This window comes from Elaeis guineensis, unplaced genomic scaffold, assembly GCF_000442705.2.
Source record: "Elaeis guineensis isolate ETL-2024a unplaced genomic scaffold, EG11 Super_Scaffold_1000033, whole genome shotgun sequence".
Lineage (NCBI taxonomy): Eukaryota > Viridiplantae > Streptophyta > Magnoliopsida > Arecales > Arecaceae > Elaeis > Elaeis guineensis.
The window spans coordinates 8,552,347-8,574,963 of NW_027332424.1; positions in this window are offsets into that span (position 1 = coordinate 8,552,347).

Sequence of the window (22,617 nt, forward strand, 5' to 3'; positions counted from 1 at the left end):
AGGGCCCTTCCCAACTTGACATGGTGCTGCAGCCTTCTACGTAAGCTTGCTGCCGACCGTCCTTCACATGAACTAGTTGCACCATTACTTTAATGCCTTCATGACCTCCACTAGGACTTGTTTAGAAATTCTTTCTCAAAAGATCTCACCATACACATATTAGATTTTATGTTCAACACATGAACAATCTGATTTTTAGAATAAGTATCTCATACTTTCTTTTTTCTCCTCTCTTCCTTTCTATTTTTCTCTTCCTTTTCCTTTCTATTTTTACTTCAAATTTTTTTTACCTCTTTCTCATTTAATCCCATATCCAAAATAATTTTTGGATGATTTTTATGCCATATAGGACACCCCTTATATAAGGAATGAAGGGGCGCCACATAAATCCCAGGGGGCACTAACTCTTGATGTCCCTTGTTCATTACACGCACCATATTAATTTTTTGCATGTAATTCCATGGGTACAAGCAAAAGGACTCCTCCTCTATGTAAAAAAATCTGGATGCCATCTTATGGCACATGGAAAAAGAATTAGCATGAGATACCAAGAGTCCTTAACAATTAAAACACTTCCATAAACTCAATGCATATAAGTGAGAATCCAATTTATTTTGGCATTCAAACTCCTTGCTAGAGAAAAACTCTTCCTTCTCTTCTGTGCCTATAATTCCAAGGGTCATCTGATGACATGATGAAATAAAAATGCATGGAGAATATGAAAGGAAATAAGAGTCCAATGTGAAATGGACTCTTCCATTTCGACGCACAACAATATGGGCATCCCACATTTATTTTGGCATGGAGTTCCTTCTCAAAGAAGGACTCTGCCTCCTTTTTCATTCCCACTTATCCCAAGGCATCATCTAATGGCACACAAAATTAAGGGACGTGTAGAAGATGTAAGAGAATTAAGATAAGTAAAGGAGAAGGACTTTTCTCCATAACTTCCAAAAATAAATGTGATGTCACATAATTATATGGCATGGTGAATGATGTGGAGGTGGTAAATTCACATGGAACACTTCCATAAAATCTAAATAAACTAACTAATAAATTAGATGATTCAAACCCAATCACATTAGATCAAGGTAACAAGTCTAGGTTAGCACAAACACCTTTGCATTGAACCCAATTGGGAACTTGGGTTAATTCATGTGCTAGAAATTTAATTAACTCATTAAATTTATAATAAATTTAAATAGATTAGATCAAGACCAAATTTTTATTGTGTGTGACCTATTGAATTTCAAATCTAGCTAGCAGTGGACCCAGACTCTCGACGTAATCCTAATCCGATTGGATTAGGTCAGCTCAAGAGTCCCAATCAACTAGAACTCTTTCTAATTGATTTTTTGAATTAAATTATTTTAATTTTGATAAGTCCACAAGTCAAGATTGATATCTAGCAATGTGTCATAACTACTCAAAAGATTTAAAATTTGATAAAAATACCAAAATTACCCTTTCATGGTGAGTTACCGTGCAATTCAATCCTTCGATCACACAATATTCTGAAAAAGTCATGAGTATGAAAATATAACAAACCCAAATACCTATCCATATGTATCTCAATCTAATGATGATGACTCAATTGATGAATCAGTAAAAATTATTTTTACTATTCATCCCTGCTCTGGCCAGAGACTCTCAGAGTCATCATCCTATGAGATCACATAGGATGTTCTCTCCTCCTACAAGGATTGATCGATTCTTTATTGATCACTCATAACCTCCATGCATACTTCACCATACCCAAAATATGCCACACATATCTCAAAGTGGTATGCTAGAAAATTAACCAATGTAAAGATCCATGTACATAAGGTACCATGGTATCTCAGATCAAAGGATCACATGCACCACTCCCATTGAAGAACCCTTGTTGACATGCTGTAAGGCTCCATCAGATATTCTTTTGTGGGTCAGTTCATCTTTATATTAGTGTCACTACACAACTAATTGTGAGATCAACCATCCTCTCCATCAAGCATACATAGGATGTACCAGTCTTATCGGTATCATCGATTTTTGACTCGATGATTCAATGACTGAAAATATTTTAGATTAGGACTATCAAAATCTTAGGTCTCATTGGCATGATCTCATCTTGGCTCTAAAATTATTGCCCTAATCTATGAGATTTATCATAATCATAAAAATATAATGCAGTAAATGATAAAACATAATACCTCATAAATAAAAATAACTAATGTCATGCAAACGAGTAGGAAAAAAAATAAAAAAAAGTCTCTTCACATCCCTATATGATTGGCTTGTAGGGCACTATTCTTTCAATCTCCTACTTGCACTAAAGCCAATTGCCCCTGTACCTGATGCCTGTGCAATCAAGATGGCGATTACATTACTACTGTGTAAGGCTTAGTGAATTGGTCCATTATAATGTCCTTAATACTAACTCATTTTATGAATGAGGTGAAAATGCCTAGGATGTGTGTGGGTTCCTAATGAGACCACACCCAACTTAGTGATGAACCCTTTCATCTGACGACTTTTCATAGCAATCTTTACTAACAATATTTAACTGAAACAAATATAGTTAGCTGTTTGAAACTTTTTCAATTCACTTCTCCTCTAATACTTCTCAAGTACATTGAGAATATTTTTTATAGTTTTCAAAAGATCATATCAAGGGTCTGCCTGAAATCAATAATTATGCACAAGGCATACATCAGGCTTGGTACATTGAATATATAGGTAAGTAAACTCTTTTACACCCATTCATGTTGAACCCTTTCAGCATAAATTCTATGTACCTAAACTAGGACAAGCCTAACATTCACTAACATCAATCCCTATAGATGCCATGAAAAATTAGATGCTTAACCCAAGTCTTTTCCATGAAAATATTTATGATAAGCAGGCCATAGACCGAGTGAAATATTGGGACCCCCTTCCTAATATACTGTATGTCACCCACATACATAACCAAAAAGTTAGTGGGACTCCCACTAGTCTTCTTGTATATACACATAGTTCATCTATATTTGATAAAGTCAAATATTTTGACTATCTAATAAAAAATAGAAGTTCCTACTCCTCAATGCCTACTTGAATCCATAAATGTATTTGCCCTTCCACTAAAGACAAACTCTTTAGATGGTATATGGCAATAACAAAAATTCAAATTGACATCCCTGTTAGCAACCTGTTGGGTCATACCCATAGATGCTTCAACCATAGTCCATACTTGGTTGATGTACAGGGAGTCCATTTCGGATATTATAGTTTCAAGCCAACTATCAGAGTCTCTACTCATGATGTTCTCCGAATAGATCAAGAAAACATCATTCTCAATGATGTATGGTGTATTGTCATTCTCAATGATAAACTATATTTGAGTGGTATATTACACACTCGAATTGACCTTCAGTGAGGAGGTGTGTATCATGGTCGTGCCTCATCAATGAGCACATCTGGTTGTGGATCAATTTGTGGACATTCCACAGGTAATGATAGTATAGCTCATAGGTCTTGAACTTTTCAAGTTCAATTATCCTCCTACTGTCTCCTGCTTACAAAATTTTTTTTTCTTAAAAGGTGGCATATCTATTGTCAAAATAATTTTGTCAAGTAGTGTGGTAGAAATAGATCACATACTACTCTTAGGATAACCTATAAACTAATATATATATATATATTAACCTATTTTAGCACAAAACTTATGTACATCAGTATTTTTCACATAAGTTGGGCAACCTGTCTTTTGCCTTTTCCATATCTCATATGGAGTGCTTATAACAGATTTTGATGATATCTAACATATACAATAATTTTTAGGATATTTCTCAGAATAAGACAATAAGATTTGTGAAGTATTTTAGAGAATAGATTATATCACATATGAAGTGTCAATTTTTAGATCGAGATATTATTAATCTTTGAACATCCATATGTTCAAGACTTAATACCTTGCTTGCCCTGAGTATGTGACCATCACATATTTATTTTTTGTTCTCATCAACATGAAGAACAACATCATTAAGTGACAGAAACATGAGACCATAGTCCTAAAATTTATCGAAAGGAGAGTAACTTTTACTCTCAACATTAATTTCAAAATTATGCTACAATAGCAAAAAATTTCAAATAATGTCTCTGATAAGTTTAGGCACATAACAATGATCTACTAGTGCCTAAACCTTGCTAGAAGGTTATATAGGTTCTTACAACCTCAGCATGAATGGACTATCCATCTGTGCCAAAAGGCAAGTAGTCACCTTATTTCAGCTTTATAATTTCAGCAACACTTTGCATAAGTAGAACCTATATAAGGTTTCACATACCTAAAATTTTAAAACTGAAATACTCAATGATAATTAACTTGTATCTCATACAAATTATTAGTAGATGCAACTTTTACATCTTGCTCCTACTTCACATTTGCAAGATAACTCTTGCAATTTAATTCTAATGTTCATTATTGTTGTAATAATAAATTAGATACCCTAGTGTAGATATTCTTCACCTTCTTTTCCTCAACCATTCTATGATGTTCGATCAATTTAAAAACAATCTCATGTAGTGATAGCAAAGATGTAAATTTATATATTAGAACATAAAAGAAGACTACTCATGATGACATGCACAAGTCAGACGAGGATTTTATCTAATTATGTCTTCCACTATTTTAACAAATTTCATAGCCCTCAAGTATGAAATTGAGAAACCTTATCATAAAGTTTCTTAGTGAGGTTGAGACTCCAATTCCTCTTAAGAAGCCTTGTGGATAGCACAATAAGCTTCTATAAGTTCAAAGGTAAGTAACTCTTTACTAATTACATCTCATACAACTCTCAACATAACTTTTGTCTCTAAAATACTTATAGCCTTATGGATAGAACAACAAACTATAGTATTTTAGTTAAGTCATACCCTTCAATTCTATATAGTCATACCTGAATAATACTATCCTTGTTGATAGCACAACAAGACAGCACTACCAGAATATGCCATAAGCGTCACTAAGTCAACATCATACCAATCACTATAGCAAGCCTTGTGGATAGCACAGCAAACTCACTACAGTTTTTGACATACTCTATTGACCTAGTATGAGCTAAGTACAATTAGCTTCATAATGCATCAAGACAGTATCAAATCAATCCCTGATAGCAAGCCTTGTGGATAGCACAACAAGCCTACTATGGTTCTTAACATAATATAGGCTTAGCGTGAAGGAAGACATGGGTATTGTTCTTAACACTTCACCATTATGACTTAATATTATTTGAATGAGGGACTTAGGTCTCAAGCACATCCTAAATATATACATACATCATATGCTATGTAAATTCTAATTTCTAACTATCAGTAAGTAAGAGCATATTGAGGAAGACAAATAGTTATGGACTTTTGAAAAAATCATCCGAGCCACAGGATAATCTATGGGTCTATCCTAGGTGCATCATAGATTGAACCATCTCATGGTCAATCTTAATGCGCCTCAGCTCTCTAAAAGCCTGGTAGTCCGGTCTTCATCTCCATGAAGTCTACCATAAATGTTTGATCTAAATTTAAAAATAGAGAAATAATTTTTATCTATTCTCAAATAATTTTATTTCTATTATTTTACATCAACATGTGAAAATCTTAATCTACGATTGAGAACATAGAAAAGAAAAGGTTCAGCTGATAATACAATATATCAGAGGCATCCAGCCCCTATTGCAACTCTTGCAGATGTATTTACATAATCAGCTAAAATGAAAGCATTCATGCATACATCCATCACATGGATGTACCATAGTCTATAACCAATCAACATGTATTTTATAATAATTATAAAATATCATAACAAACTACTCATGTTATTTTCATTGTGATATCATTCATACACATGTCAATTAAGATGTTCAAATTTATGGGCATAGGACCCATCTTAGTGTTTTTGATTCGGATTCAACTCTTGACCCAAATATCAATTTTAAGTCAATCATTTATCATCCATTTGAATTAAGTTGACCAATTCTTAGATTAACCCTAATCCAATTAGGTTAGCATAGATTTGGTCAACCATGACTCAAACCCTAATCAAATTAGGTAAATGATAATTTGATTAACCTAAATTAAATATGAATTCTAATCAAATTAAAACTATGAATTTGATTCAATTCATAATCATTAATTCTAATCACATTAGAATAATGAATTATAATTAAATCAATCCATCAGCAAAAATTCTAATCCATGTCTGATGCTTCCTTTCCATGATCAAATTTTTTTTGGCACCACACATTCCTCAAGCAAAAATCAAAATGGTTGACCCACAATGGTGAGTATCCGATAATATGGTGGTCGGCCTTTGGATCTAAGGTAGATGTATCAAATGCAAGAACCCTAAGTCTTGGAAATCTATATCCATATGTAGCATTCCAAAGCTCCACGCATCACATGCACTGGATTTCAATTCCATCAAAAATTAGATCAAAGGATCTAATCTAAACTTGTCACACAAGTCTATAGACCATAGAATTTCATATCCAAGATTCAATTATAGATTGATAATACTTTATCATAAACAAAAATACATCAGGAATAAAAATAAAATATCAATCAGAAAATCTGATTTTGATATAGTTTGAATTGGATCTAATCCATATCATAAAAATAACATGAAATTTGATTGAATTAATCAAGAGTGACTCTGATACCACTGTTGGATTTTGATGACATAGTAAAATATAAATTTAAAAAATTTTAACATGTATTTAATAATTGAAAACAAAGCTTAACATTAAACTAGTCTATCGGAACACAAAAGCCCTAGGAACCCCTTGATGATTACAAATAAATATCAAAAAATATAGATATCAGGAGAAGATCAGAAGTCATATACCATCATGAAGACCATGAACTGATAATTTTGAGACCTCCATGAGACTCCAAAGTAGAAGCCCTCTAATGTTGATCCACAAAGGATTGATCAGGGCCCTTCCCAGCTCAACATGGTGCTGTAGCCTTCTTCGCAAGCTTGCTGCCGACCATTTTTCATAAGAATTGATTGCACCATTGCTTGAATGTCTTCATAACCTCCATTAGAACCTATTTAAAAATCCTTTTCTAAAAGATCTCACCACACACATATCAGAGTTTATGTTCAACACATGAACAATCTGATTTTTAGGACAAGTATCTCATACTTTCCTTTTTCTCCTCATATTCTTTCTATTTTTCTCTCTATTTTCCTTTCTATTTTTACTTCAATTTTATTTTACCTCTTCCTCTTTTAATCTCACATCTAAAATAATTTTTGGATAATTTTTATGCCATATGGGATGCCCCTTATTTGAAGAATGAAGGGGCGCCACATAAATCCCAAGGGACGCCAACTCTTGGCATCCCTTATTCATTACACGCACCATATTAATTTTTTGCATATAATCCCATGGGTTAAGGCATGGAATAGGAAAGGATTAACAAGTAAAAAGACTCCTCCTCTGTGTAGAAAAATTTGGACACCATCTTATGGCACGTGGAAAAAGAATTAGCATGAGATACCGAGAGTCCTTAACAATTAAAACTCTTCCACAAACTCAATGCATATAAGAGAGAATCCAATTTATTTTGGCATTCAAACTTTTTGCCAGAGAAGGACTCTTCCTTCTCTTCTATGGCCATAATTTCAAGGGTCATCTGATGATATGATGAAATAAAAATGCATGGAGAATATAAAAGGAAGTAAGAGTCCAATGTGAAATAGACTCTTCTATTTCAACACACAACAATATGGGTGTCTCACATTTAATTTGGCATGGAGTTCCTTCTCAGAGAAGGACTCCACCTCCTCTTTCATACCCACTTATCCCAAGGCATTATCTAATGGTGCACAAAATTAAGGGATGTGTGGAAGATGCAAGACAATTAAGATAAGTAAAGGAGATGGACTCCTCTCCTAAACTTCCAAAAATAAATGTGATGCCACATAATTATATGGTATGGTGAATGGCATGAATGTGGTGGATTCACATGGAACACTTCCATAAAATTTAGATAAACTAACTAATAAATTAGATGGTTCAAACCCAATCACATTAGGTCAAGGCAACAAGTCTAGAAAAGCACAAACACCTTTGCACTGAACCCAATTAAAAACTTGGGTTAATTCATGTGCTAGTAATTTAATTAACTCATTGAATTTACAATAAATTCAAATAGATTGGATCAAGATCAAATTTTTATTGTGTGTGACCCATTAGGATCCAAATCTAGCCAGTAATGGGCCCAAACTCTCAATGTAACCCTAATTTGATTGGATTAGGTCAGCTCAAGAGTCTCAATCAACTAGAACTCTTTCTAATTGATTCTTGAATTAAATTATTTTAATTCTGATGAGTCCACAAGTCAAGATTGACATCTAGCAATGTGTCATGACTATTCAAAAGATTTGAAATTTGATAAAAATATCAAAATTATTCTTCCATGATAAGTTACCGTATAATTTAATCCTTCGATCACACAATATTTCGGGAAGGCCATGAGTATAGAAATATGTCAAACCCAAATACCTATCTATATGTATCTCAATCTGATGATGATGACTCGATTGATGAACCAATAGAAATTATTTTTACTGTTCATCCCTGCTCTGATCAGAGACTCTCAGAGTGATCATCCTATGAGATCACATAGGTTGTTTTCTCCTTCTACAAGGAGTGATCGATTCTTTATTGACCACTCACAACCTCCATGCATACTTCACCATACCTAGAATATCCCACACACATCTCAAAGTGATGTGGTCAAGAATAAACCAATGTAAAGATCCATATACATAAGGTACCATGGTGATCTCAGATCAAAAGATCACATGCACAACTTCCACTGAACAATCATCTGTTGACATACTGTAAGGCTCCATCAGATATTTTTTTGCGAGTCAGTTAAGTGAACTCATTCTCTAATGAGTACCTACATCTTTATATTAGTGTCACTACACAAGTAGTTGTGAGATCAACCATCCTCTCCATCAAGCATACATAGGATGTACCAGTCTTATCGGTATCATCGATGTTCGACTCAATGATCCAATGACTGGCATGATCTCATTATGGCCCTAAAATCATTGCCCTAATCTATGAGATTTATCATAATCATAAAAATATAATGCAGTAAATGATAAAACATAATATCTCATAAATAAAAATAACTAATGTCATACAAATGAATAGGAAGAAAATAAAGAAAAGTCCCTTCGCATTCTTATGCGATTGGCTTGTAGGACACTATTCTTTCATATATGATCTAAAATTATTTCGAGATCAAAACATACTTTTCATGTAAAAAATTTAGATTTAAAAATTTAGAATTAAGATCTAAAATTAGTGTTTGTGTATGAAGGATTCATCATGGGTAAATCAAATTAGGTCATGTAACTAGATTACATCTAAAATTTCTGATTTGATCATATTGGGTCTAAATCAATTTAGCAGTTGATCAAATTAAGTTAAATATTGATTACGGTGAGGTCAATAGAGCTTAAGATCATATAATTATTGATGATTGAATCGATTGACACCCATATTTAGAATCGATTAACCTAAGGACCTAATTCGGCTCTATGGCTCAAATCTGATTCACCCAAGCTAACCTATTCAGACCAATTAACCAATTGGTGTCTTAGATAAATAATTGAAAGATAGTTATTTAATTAATTTTATTTGCTGATCTGGCCAATTTATTAGTGTCTAAGGAAAGCAATGGGGAACCCCCACCAATCTCCACTTACCTGACCAATATGGAAGATTGAATCTCAAATATGGTTCCTTGGTGATTTGATTTAGTCCATGCCAATTAGATCAGTCATATGATGACTTATTAGATGAGACCTAAACCTAGATCTCTCCATTAATATTAAGTCCAATGGTCTTCCACCATTATAGATGTGTGAGCGTGCTACCGACATTGATGGTTCTCGACTGGTCATAATGGTTCAGTTGCATTAGGAACATGCAACCACTCTATTAGCAAAGAGTTGCTTTAGGATAAAGATGGGGTTGGACCCAATAACTATTAGGTGAAGGACCCAATGACAGCTTTACACCTGCTTTGAATAGTGGGTCTGATTTAACTAAGGAGTGCAGGCAATAATTGTTAGGTGAGTCCACATAATTTAGAGATCAAATTGCTGCAACATGCTTAGAGAAGCATCTGGACAAAGAATTATCCATGCATTGATGTTTGTTCATGTTACCAATAACTGTTAAGTGAGGTGCACAGCATCGGTGGGATCGCAACACCTACTAGAAATCCAATTATCACGTTAGAATTTTTGTTTCTCTACTTGAAGAGTGTGGGAAATTTGATAAAATAGTGAGAGTTCTTTTTGTATCTAAAAGTTTTTAGAATAAATTATAAAAAAAGTATAAATATCTAACTAGAATCTTTGCTCTCTGCTATTCATTATGTCAGCTTCCAATCTTCTAGCTCAAATCTTAGATATCAACTGATTAACCAAAATCAATTACATAGAATGGCTCACAAATCTAAGAATCATTCTTAATTTTAAAAAATTAAGCAATGTTCTCTACCAGATTATTCTAATATTAACAACTTGTCCAACCCAAAGTCAATGAGCTATACTTAATGAGTGGATGGACAATGATAATAAAGATAGATGCTATATGTTAAAGTCCATGTTAGATAAACTCTAACATATACATGAGCACATGTTCACTACCAATGACACATTAATTCATCTACAAGTGTTGTGAGGTGATCAGAGTCACACAGCACATATGATGAGTGATGGACAGTTAGTCTATATAGCCAATCAGTCTATGATCGTTACTTGATAATGATCAAAGACATTAAGGAGCTTAAAAGGCTCGACATGACCATGCATAAGGAATTGCTTATGGATTTAATCCTGCAATCTCTGTTTAGTTTATATAGATAGTTTATAATAAACTATCATATAAAAGACCATCTTGGCATCTTATCTGAATTGGTCAAAATATTGGTAACAAAAGAATCTTGAAAGAGTTTAGAGGTAAATACCTGAAGAGCCTAAAGAAACAAAGACACTCCTAGAGTTGGCATGTCGAAATTACTAAATACTATTCTTATCATTTTTTCTTCTCCCAGTAGAGTTTTGGACTCTAGTGCTTTTTATAGAGTCAAAGGAAAGGTGGAGGGCTGAGGAAGTAATCCTTAAATTGGCAATAGGGCAAGAGTTACTGCTGTGGCCATGGATATCTATCCTTTGTGATTATCGTTTAGATTTAGTTCTTAGAGATAGTCTCCATTATTTGCATGGTGATGCATTTGTGAACTTAATTGAAAAAATAGTAAATGTCATTAGATCTGAGAGATCCAGAGTAGAGATAAACCTTAAGTATATGTAGAACCTTAGGCTAAGTCATATTGGAGAAAAAATGATTAACAAACTGAAGAAATATGGACCTTTGGGCTCATTGACTGTTGAGTCATATCTAGTTTGTACATCATCTTTTTGAGAAAATATGATCAAGCTACTCTTGTAGGATAAGAGAAAAAGGACCACTGAGATACTTATTCTTGTACACATTTGATGTGTGTAGCCCATGTGATGTGCTAACAAAAGAGTTGTCTCTACTTCGTTACCTTTACTGATGATCAGTCATAGTATGGGTAAGTATATGAGATATAAATTTAAAATTTTTAAAAAATTTAAATAATTCAAATGTAAAATAAAAAAATAAATCAAAAAATTTCTAAAGATACTTCGATCGGATCGAGGATGCAATACCAAAGGAAGAAATTTCTCGATTATCTCATAAAATGATATAGTTTCATATTGGACCGCTCTTAGTATATCTAAGCTCAACAAGATAATTAAGAAGAGTCATGGGATTATATGAGATATGGTCCGATCCATAATGGAATTCACTGATTTATTTTATTTCTTTAGGGACATGCTTTACTTCTATGGAATTTGATTCTCTCTAAACTTGTTCCTACCACACCATGTGAGATATGGCATGGTGAGAACTAAACCTTGGTTATTTCAAGGTCCAAAGATGTCTAGCCTATGTCAAGGACAATATGTAGATATGTTAGAGGATAGGTCTATAAAGCTCATCCTAAAAGAATTTGGGAACCTATCTTTTGAAAGGATTACAATGTGATTATGACCTGACATGCTATCTTCTTGAAAAATTATTTTATCAAGATGACGCAGTGGGAGGAAGGTTAAGCTCAAAGAGAGTGTCTTTGAAGAGCAGAAAGCTATAAGACCTAAAGAACCTATTCATGATGAGCCAATATGCATATATTCCTCCTCCACCTCGTACATATAGTAGGATCTCCAATCCTCTCGAAAGATACTTGAGAATGCTTAATAGAGGATGTAGAGAAAATCATTTCTTATGGGAGATGGAAAAGATAGAGATGATCCCAAACCTACTACGAGGTGATGTTTGACATTGACTCCAAGAAAAGGATGTGAATTAGCTTTCTTGACTGGATATCTTTTGAAGATGTCTATATGGAGTAGCTCATGAATTTCACTTCTTATGATAGGAGATCACAAAGTCTGAAATAATCTTAGAGTTGGAACATTCATTTCGATGGTATGATCAAATTGTTTGATCAGAAATGAGGAACTATGTGTTTTCAAAAGGGTCAATGGGAGTATCCAATACTGACATCGGTTAAAATATGGTTGTATATAGAATTTTTCATTAAAGACATAAAACAAGCATTCTTAAGATCTATAGAGATAGATGTAATTGAATGCTTGTATTTTCATAAATAAAGTACAAAGAGTAGATACTGAAAGGATTCAGCATAAAAATCTCAGAGACAGATCTGCTACCCTCTCGGGCATAGATGTATGTCATGTAATGTACTTGAACTGATATAATTAATACTATGAATGTCACGAATAGATATCAGTTGTATTCAGACTGAGAGCGCTGGATTGCTGTGAAAATATCTTTAAGCTCTTTAGAAGAACTAAAGATTTATTCTTAATTTGAAAAAGGATTAAAGCCAGGAGTGGGAGGATACACCAATTCAGATTTTATATCTGATGTTGATGGTAGAATGTCTACATCATGGGTGTATTCCTATCAATATCTTGGAAGGGTTCCAAGCAATTGTCGATAGAAGCTGAGTATACTGTAGATGTGTATGATGTATTCAGATTTTAATGTTAGTTGCAGAATTGGATATCATGCCATCAGATGCCATGACACTATACTGCAAACACAATAGCACCATAGTCCTTGTTAAGGAGCCTAGGTCCCATTAGATATCCAAGCACATAGAGCAGTAGAACATGTGACCACCTCCAATAGAAATACATAGAGGTGCAGAGAGCAAACTCTACATGAGATGTGGATGATCTGTTGGTAAGTCACTTATCTAGCCTAAGACTAAAGCCTAACTTGAGAAGATGGGGCTTGGTATATGGTAGATTGACTTTAGTGTAAGTGAAAGATTGTTGGATGTATGTCCTAGAAGTCAATCTTGACTAACACATATCATATTTTTAAGATAAGATTTTTTACTTATTGAGTATTTATATTACCATTCATATTTTATGTGTCCATAAATCATTCAAAGGATTAACAAAATGATGACACATATTCTCAAAGAGTTAAGAATTTGAGATATGTGTCATTGTTGGTTAATTCCTAAATTACTCCTGATCATAGGATCATCATGGGGATAGTGATTGATCCAGATAGATCAGTGCATGGATCGCTTCCTTTGGACAGATGAGTCTCAAGTCTGTGGTGCAGGGACACTAGAGTGAGAGTGCAGGTGGTTGTTAGAGAACAACAAGCACTGAGTGTGACTAACACAAGAAGTCACATGGATTCTGCTCACTCGTTAGTGACTTTCTCGATGCTGCAGTTGCATAACTGATCCTTTGACCTGTGGTGCTACAGCTACTCATAGTGAGGCTAGTGGAGTTTGACTACACATAAGTATGGATCTCAATGAGCCCTTGTAGTGGATGTTGGTGACAGTTGGTCTACTATAAGAATAGGATGTACACCTAGATGGGATCTATCGATCCTAGAAGAAAGGAGTAGTCCTATGAGATTGAAGAAGCTGAGTCTTTAAGTCTATGGCCATAGCAGTGTGGTTAATGAAAAAGAGTTTTCATAAAAATCACATATGGACTCAAGCTGATTCAATCTATCATATGATCGATGATAAGGTTTAATGATTTATTCATGACCTGCCATCTGGTCGGAACCCATGATAGAGGGACTGTATCATACGTTAACTGCACCTAAAGGTTCATCATCTTTTATTCTACTAGATTGGCCTACATACTGCTAGGTGTCACTAATGGATTGTGAGATCCACGAGCATCATCTTGATGATCGATGATCTTTGGTGGGTAGAGTTGGAATGGTTCCAACCCATTGAAAAAAGATTCAATGATATTGTAATAGGGATCACAATTGTTGGTGCAAAAATCCGCTTGCGCCGGAGAAGCTGGAGTCGAGGGAGTCGCGGTCGCCGTCGGGACTTGCAAAGTAAGTCTAAACCGGAGGTGGGGTTGCTCCGGCAAGACCCTCCGATGCTCAAGTCAGTTCTCTGCCTCAACAAGAATGGAGTGCTCGAACGGAGAATTTAGCAGAGTTTTGAGGTAAAAATGAGAGCTTATAGAATAACGTATCTGGGGTTTCCCTTTTATAGACGGAGGGGGCAACAGATTGATAGCGACGCCTGTAACCGTCTGGTAGTGGGCCACCTAGAGTCAGGAGGAATTTATTATGGAGAGTAGTGGAGTAGACCCGTGGCCCTCACTGCAGCGTGCCACGTGGAGTCTACTACAGGGAGTGGAGCGGCGTCCGTTGTCGCGACTTGCCAGCGGATGGAAGAATCATGCAGTATCCATTACAGAAGGTGGAACAGGATCATGGGCATCATAGCAGTCTGCCCGGGAATAATGGAGCCGCGCGGGATCCGTCGCAGGAAGTGGAGCAGAGTCGTGGCCGTCATAGCGGTCTGTCAGGGAATGATGGAGCTACGCGGAATCCGTCGGAGGAAGTGGAGCAGGATCGTGGTGGTTGCTGTGTTGCGCCAGAAAGTGCAGATTCGTCGGCTGAAGTTCGACAGCGATCGGAGCTGGTGACGGAGCCTGGCTCCTGTAGGAGCCTGGGCGGAGCCCTCCTTGTGATTGAAGTCATGGGCGAAGCCCGGCTCCCGTAGGAGTCCGGGCGGAGTCCCCTGCAATTAAAGTCAGGTGCGAAGACCAGCTCCCGTAGGAGTCCGGACGGAGCTTACCGGCAGTTGAAGTTGGCGACGGAGCCCGGCTCCCGTAGGAGCTCGGGCGGAGTCCTCCTTGAGGTCGGAGTCGTGGGCGGAGCCCGGCTCCCATGGGAGTCCAGGCAGAGTCCTCTCAGAGTTGAAGTCGTGGGCGGAGCCCGGCTCCCGTGGGAGTCCGGGCGGAGTCCTCTCGGAGTTGAAGTCGTGGGCGGAGCCCGGCTCCCGTAGGAGTCCGGGTGGAGTCTCCTGTAATTAAAGTCAGGTGCGAAGTCCGGCTCCCGTAGGAGTCCGGACGGAGCTTACCGGCAGTTGAAGTTGGCGATGGAGCCCGGCTCCCGTAGGAGTCCGGGCGGAATCCTCCTTGAGGTCGGAGTCGTGGGCGGAGCCTGGCTCCCGTGGGAGTCCGGAAAGAGTCCTCTCGGAGTTGAAGTCGTGGGCGGAGCTCGGCTCCCGTAGGAGTCCGGGCAGAGTCCTCTCGGAGTTGAAGTCGTGGGTGGAGCCCGACTTCCGTAGGAGTCCGAGCGGAGTCCCCTGCAATTAAAGTCAGGTGCGATGTCCGGCTTCCGTAGGAGTCCGGACGGAGCTTACCGACAGTTGAAGTTGGCGACGGAGCCCGGCTCCCGTAGGAGTCCGGACGGAATCCTCCTTGAGGTCCGAGTCGTGGGCGGAGTACGGCTCCCGTGGGAGTCCAGGCAGAGTCCTCTCGGAGTTGAAGTCGTGGGTGGAGCCCGGCTCCTGTAGGAGTCCGGGTGGAGTCCCCTGCAATTAAAGTCAGGTGCAAAGTCCGGCTTCCGTAGGAGTCCGAACGGAGCTTACCGGCAGTTGAAGTTGGCGACGGAGCCCGGCTCCCGTAGGAGTCCGGGTGGAATCCTCCTTGAGAACTTCAGCTGTGGGTATTTTATACCCAACACCAGTCCCCCTACTTCCAAGTTTGAATTTTGAATGAAGTATAGAGAGACTGGCATAGCCGAAGTTATCCCCTCGAATCCTGTGCACGACCGCCCCCAGATATTTTGGCATTAAATGTGCGCGTGCTGGAGTCTTTTCGAATCAGGGCGATACGAAGGGACTCTTCAAAATTCCCGTCGGTACATTGGCCCAGGTACGGTGCCATAATGGCTCTGCCGATCCGTCAGCCGCTTTTAGCCGCCCGTCGGGGGAGTGGGACACGTGTCGCGCACGGACTGGCCTTGGGAGATTCGCGATCATCATGGCGCCGGATCCCAGGGTCTATTTAAACCCGTCCTTCCACCTTTAGGGGCCCTATTCCGTTCCAGAGTTCTAACAGTGTCTGCCTTCCCTTCGAGATCCCTGTTTCAGTTGGTATCTTCTCGAGCCGTAGGCACCCTTCAAATTATCCCTGTCTTCGTCCCTCTGGTCCCTCAGAGCAATCTAGGTTAGTTCCAGCACCTTCATCTTTCTTCCCGCCGCTTAGGGACCTCTTTTTTGCCATTATTTTTTGTATTCCTCCGAGTTAGTTTCCTGTGACCTCTCACCCCTCCTCCTGTCCATCTTCATCGGGATCTTTAGAGCCCTCATTCGAAGCTACTCGAAATGTCATCCGGCTCTTTCGCTCCCTGCAGTTCTGGGAGTTCTTCCGCCTCAAACCCCCAGGTCCCTTGCTCTATAAACGGACCTACGTCTGGGGCTGGGCTCCACCCGATTTTTGCACCGGGCGCCATTCCATGTTCCCTGACTCTGGAGGAACTCCTTCTGATAAGGGTTCAGTATGGAGTTCCTTCGGAGTACGACCTGGAGTTGCCTAGCCCTTCTGACTGGGCTAGCACTCCCCACCCAGTCATTTTTGCATGTATCAGGAGGCGTTCCGTACCGGACTCTGACTTCCGCTTCCATCCTTTGTTGTCGCCCTCCTCCGCTTCTTAGACATCTCCTTGGCTTCTGTGGCCCCGAATTCTTTTAGGTTTTTGATAGGATTTCTCTCCCTTTGCCACGTAGTCGAGGTCCAACCGTCCCTCTCCCTGTTTAGGCACTTCTATACTTTCAAGCGCCATCCTTCGGCGAAGGACTGGTGGTACTTCTCCCCCCAGTTTGGCAAGAAGGGGTTGCTGAAAGGTGCCCCTTCTTCAATCCACAATTGGAAGGAAAAATACCTCTTCGTCCACTGCCCGACCCTGAGGCTGGGCCTGCCCCCTTGGAGCTCTCTGAGGGATTCTGTCCGCCGGACCCCCAGCCTGGGGGAGGATGACCTCCAGACTGTCCGGAAGCTTCTTGCCTATTCCGCTCCTTCCCTTCCCAATCTTTTGAGGGAGCAATTTCTGTTCAACATCGGCCTGAGCCCCCAGGATCCTGCGAGTATTTCATCTTTTCCTTTATCTTCTTTTTTCCTGTCTTTCTTCTTTTTCTTTCTCTTTTTTTTTACCTCTTCTTCCTTCTCTCTCTTTTTCTCCTCTCTTTCTTCTTTTCTTCTCTTTCTCTCTCTCTCTTTTTTTTTTCAATTTTTGACTCTTGATTGATCGGTTTGCTTCTTTTTCTTTTTCTTTTTTTTTTTTTTTTTTTTTTAAGGAATGGACGCCGAAGCAGCGCGGATGCTTGCCAGGGGCCTTAGGGCCCACAAAAGGAAGGGAGTCGTGACCTCCAGATCAGCGAAGAGGGCCAGGGCAGAGGAGTCGAGCTTGGCCGCACCTGCCCAGGCGGCTCCAGCGATTGACATTCCCTCGGATGTCGAGGCAACGACTCCCCAGGCCTCCTCGAGGAGTCTGCCGACTGGGGCCCCTGTTTCGGGGGTCCATTCCACGGAGACACCCGTAGCCAAGAGGGGGAAGAGAAGGAAGTCGGTGGCCCGCAGGGCGAGTAGCCGTCGAACTATTGCTGACGAGTCCCTCTGCTTCGAAGAGGGGCCGGAGAATCCCTTCAATGATAGGGACCTGATCAGGCGGTTGATCGACGGCTGTATTTTGCCCGACATCATCGAGAGGATCGACCGCACTGATCCTGAGCAGTGGGCCTGAGACTCTTTGGGGTCCTTCTTTGAGGTAAGCGAATCTTCATTTACCTGGCTATTCGGCCTTTGTTCTGATCCCCTAGCCGCCCTTGCAGATTGGGCACCAGCTCCTTGCCAATATCGAGGTGGTGAACTGTGCGAGGGACATCCTCCAGGTGGAGGAGCACTGCCGGGCTGAGGTTACTCGCCTCCAAGAAAAGACGGCCGAAGTAGTCGCCCTCCAAGAGGCCTTGGAAAGAGAGAAACAAGCCCGGGAGGAGGAGAGGCAGACCTTGGAGGAGTCGGCGAGAAAGGCGGAGGCCGAAGTCTCCAACTTGGCTGAGCAGATTTTGATCCTAGTCTCGGAGGTCAGAGTCCTTGCGGTAGAGGAATTCAAGGCCTCCACGGAGATGAGGGACCTGAATGTCTAATTCGGTCAGGAGGCGTTCATCAAGGGGTTCGAGCTCTGCCAAGAGAGGGTGGCCAAAAAATTTTCGGAGCTCGACCTCAGCTTCCTAGGCGAGGAGTCCGAAGACAAGGCCGGTCCCTCGCCAGCCGCCACTGCTATCGCAGCCCCCTTGCCGGGGACGTCGAGTTCTCCAACCCCCGCCCCTGAGGTCTGAGACCTCCGACCTTGTATTTTTATTTCATCATAATTTTTCTTTTCCTTCTTTTTTTTTATCTTCAAGAATTATCCAATCAATAAAGTTGAATTTCTTATCGCGGATGGCTTCTCCTCCCTCCCTTTCTTCTCTCTGCTTTTCTTCCTGCGATGAGTCGTGCTTTGACGCTTTTGCCTTCCGATGGCAGCATCCTGCAGAAGCACTTCTCCTACCCCTGGGGATCCCGCTGAAGTCGACGATCCAACGGCTGAAGAAGGAAGTCCTTCACTTGACAAAGAAGTCAAAGAAGATGGAAGGCGAGCTTCGCAGATTGAGAGAAGGTCATTCTGGAGCCACTGCGGAGGCCACCCACTTTCGGAATCTCCACGTGAAGGGGATCATGGAATATAGCCGGAGGAAGACGGATTTCGCGAAGGAGCTCGAGGAATGCAAGAAGAGCGCCAGCGACCAAATTTGGGCTCAGGCCGCTAAGATTAGCGCCCTCAAGGTGGAACTGTCGGCTACGATGAGGAAGATTGGCCAGCTGGGAGGAAGTTCGTCCCGGCTCTTGGCTCGGGCCGACGGTGACCAACAGTGGTCGAAGAAGGTCTCCGACCTTCAACGACAGCTTCAGGACGTCGAGGTGAGCCACGACGTGCATCGGGCCAGCTGGCGCAGGCAGGTGGAGGAATATAAAAGGAGACTCAGGGCGGCGACCGACGAAGTCACCCATCTCCAGAGGCAGCTGGCCAACAGGGCTCAGCTTACTTCCGCCCGAGATTCTGATGAGCTCCAGTCCTTAAGAGGAACCGTCGAAGGGATTTCTGTCGCCCTCGGGGAAAAGACAGTCGAGCTGCAACAACTGAAGATCCAACTGGCATACGAGCAGCGGGCCATCGCGGACGCAGAGGCAGAATCCGAGGTCTTGAGGAAGAGGCATCGAGAGGCGGAGGCCGAGAGCCAGCGACTTCATCGGGCGCTCCAGGATGCGCTGTAGAGAAGGGGGGAGCTTGAAGAAGAAATTGAGAATCTAAGGCAATCCTGGATGAGGGGTGGAGCAGATAACTCTAGGTCGGAGGGAGCAGAGCCTCCTTAGAGCTCTTTTCGTCCTTCCATCTTTTCATGTATATACTTTTCTTTTTGTTGTTTTGTCCCGCTTTTGCCGTTTTGCTTTTCTTTCCTTGGCCTTCCGGGCTTTGTAGTGTGTATTTCGGAAATGGAATGAAAAGGGTGTTTTGTGTTACCTCGTCCGTGCGTTGTATTAAATTGTCGTCCGCCGAACTTTTCTTGTCGTTCGACTTGTCTGATGTTGACGTTGTTGGGAGGCACCCAGTCGTTGATGCGTTAGCTTGCCTTCCTCATCGTACATGGCCGCAAGCCCGAGCTTGGCGGTCCGGACTCCGCATTACTTCGGGGACATCACTGTCTTCTTGACCTGTGTCGGGAGTCTCTTAGAGGCCGGGGGTGTTTGGTAGGAACCCCCTGTCTTTGTTGGGACGAGGTTCTTTAGGTCTTTGATGCGGTTCATCCTTCATCTGTTTCCGTCGTAGTTCGTCACCCTTCCTTTTTGATTTTCCTCCTCTTCTCAGAGTGAGGGCCCTCCCCTCTCTTTTTATGGGATTGCATAGGAGCGTGGAGGTGCCGCTGAGGGGCTTTTTCCCTTCATCTGATCTTGTCGGACGGTCGGGTTTCATCACCATCAGGATGAGATTCTCCTCCCATTCCCGTGGGGGTGCGTAAGGGCCATTGCCAGGGCGGGCGAAGTCTTCCTTGCTGCAGAAGTCGTGGGGTGGAGTCCAGCTCCCGTAGGAGTCCGGGTGGAGTCTCTCTTGCTGCAGAAGTCACGGATGGAGCTCGGCTCCCGTAGGAGTCCGGGCGGAGTCTCCCTCGCTGCAGAAGTCACAGACGGAGCCCGGCTCCCGTAGGAGTCCGGGTGGAGTCTCCCTTGCTGCAGAAATCACGGACAGAGCCTGACTCCCGTAGGAGTCCGGGCCTTCGACCTTGCTCAAGTCAGGGCGAGGTTCTCCTCCCATTCCCGACATGGCCGTAGGGGCGCGTTAGGGCACTGTAAGGCCTCTCCCCCCATCCGGTCTAAAAGAACCGGGCCTTTGACTTTGCTCATGTCAGGACGAGGTCCTCCTCCTATTCCTGACATGGCTGTGGGGGCACATTAGGGTGCTGTAAGGCCTCTCCCCCCATCCGGTCTAAAAGAATCAGGCCTTTGACTTTGCTCATATCAGGACGAGGTCCTCCTCCTGTTCCTGACATGGCTGTGGGGGCACATTAGGGTGCTGTAAGGCCTCTCCCCCCATCCAGTCTAAAAGAACCGGGCCTTTGACTTTGCTCATGTCAAGACGAGGTCCTCCTCCTGTTCCTGACATGGCTGTGGGGGCACATTAGGATGCTGTAAGGCTTCTCCCCCCATCCGGTCTAAAAGAATCGGGCCTTTGACTTTGCTCATGTCAGGACGAGGTCCTCCTCCTGTTCTTGACATGGCTGTGGGGGCACATTAGGGCATTGTAAGGCCTCTCCCCCAATCCGATCTCGAGAGAATCGGACTTTCATTTTAGGTATGTTAGGACGAGGTTCTCCTCCTGTTCCTAACATGACTTCGTTTTAGGCGTTTGAAGGGGTTATATCCAGTCGTGACAAATCCATGCCACACGTCAAGTAGAAAGAAATTTAAATTCAAGGTAAAATCGTAGGTGATACATTTACAGGTTTTTCGAGTTTCACGGTTGCGGGGGGTCTGCTCCTCCTTGAGGCCCTCCGGTGATGGAGTCGATGGTCCCGATGGGAGGCCGGTCCCCGGGTTGCTCCTCCCTTTTTGGTGGTTCAGGTTGCGGAAGGGCCCTTGGCCGATCTCCTCTACCCTCAGGCCTGCGTCGGATGAACCTGTCGAGTCAACCTCGCCGGATGAGCTCCTCGATCTTATCCTGGAGCTGGATGCATTCCTCCGTGTCGTGGCCGTGGTCGCGGTGGTAGAGACAGAACTTGTTAGGATTGTACTTCTCGAGGTGCGTGCGCATCTTCTCCGGTCTAGGGAGCTGCTCCCTGACCTCCATCAGTACCTGGGCTTTTGAGACATTGAGGGGGGCCTAGTTGCGAAATCTCTCCGGTGGGAAACCCCGCCGAACCCCACGATCCGGACTTCTCTGCCTGCGCACCTGGGGTGGAGTATGGGCACGCTTGTGCCCAGGAGGGGATCAAGAACGCGGCCGGGCTTCTCTTGGCCTTTTTTCGATTGCGGGCTTACTCAAGTCTCCCGCCTGCCGCTCCCTCGCTGTCTCTTCATCCTTCATTTTGAAGACTTCTTCTGCTCGGGCATATCCTTCAGCCCGAGCCAGCAAATCAGCAAAATCCCTGGGGTACTTCTTCTCCAGAGAGAACAAAAGGTCATTCTTCTGAAGGCCACCCTTCAGGGCGGCCATTGCGACTGATTGGTCCAAGTTACGGACCTCCAGTGCCGTGATGTTGAAACGGTTGATGTAGGCCCGAATGGACTCCCCTTCCCTCTGCTTAATATTGATGAGGGACTCCAAATCCTTCCGGGGGCGCCGGCTGCTGACAAAATGGGCCACAAATTGGTGGCTCATTTGATCGAAGGAAAAGATGGTACCCGATTTCAAAGCCGAGTACCAATTCCTCGCCGCTCCCTTCAAGGTGGATGGGAAGGCCCGGCATAGAATGGCATCGGGAGCGCCGTGAAGTAGCATCATCATCCAAAAGGCCTCCAGATGATCAACCGGGTCTGAAGTTCCGTCGTAGCTTTCGAACTGGGGGAGCTTGAAGTTTGGCGGGATCGGTTCCTGCATGATCATTTGAGAGAAGAGAGGGTCA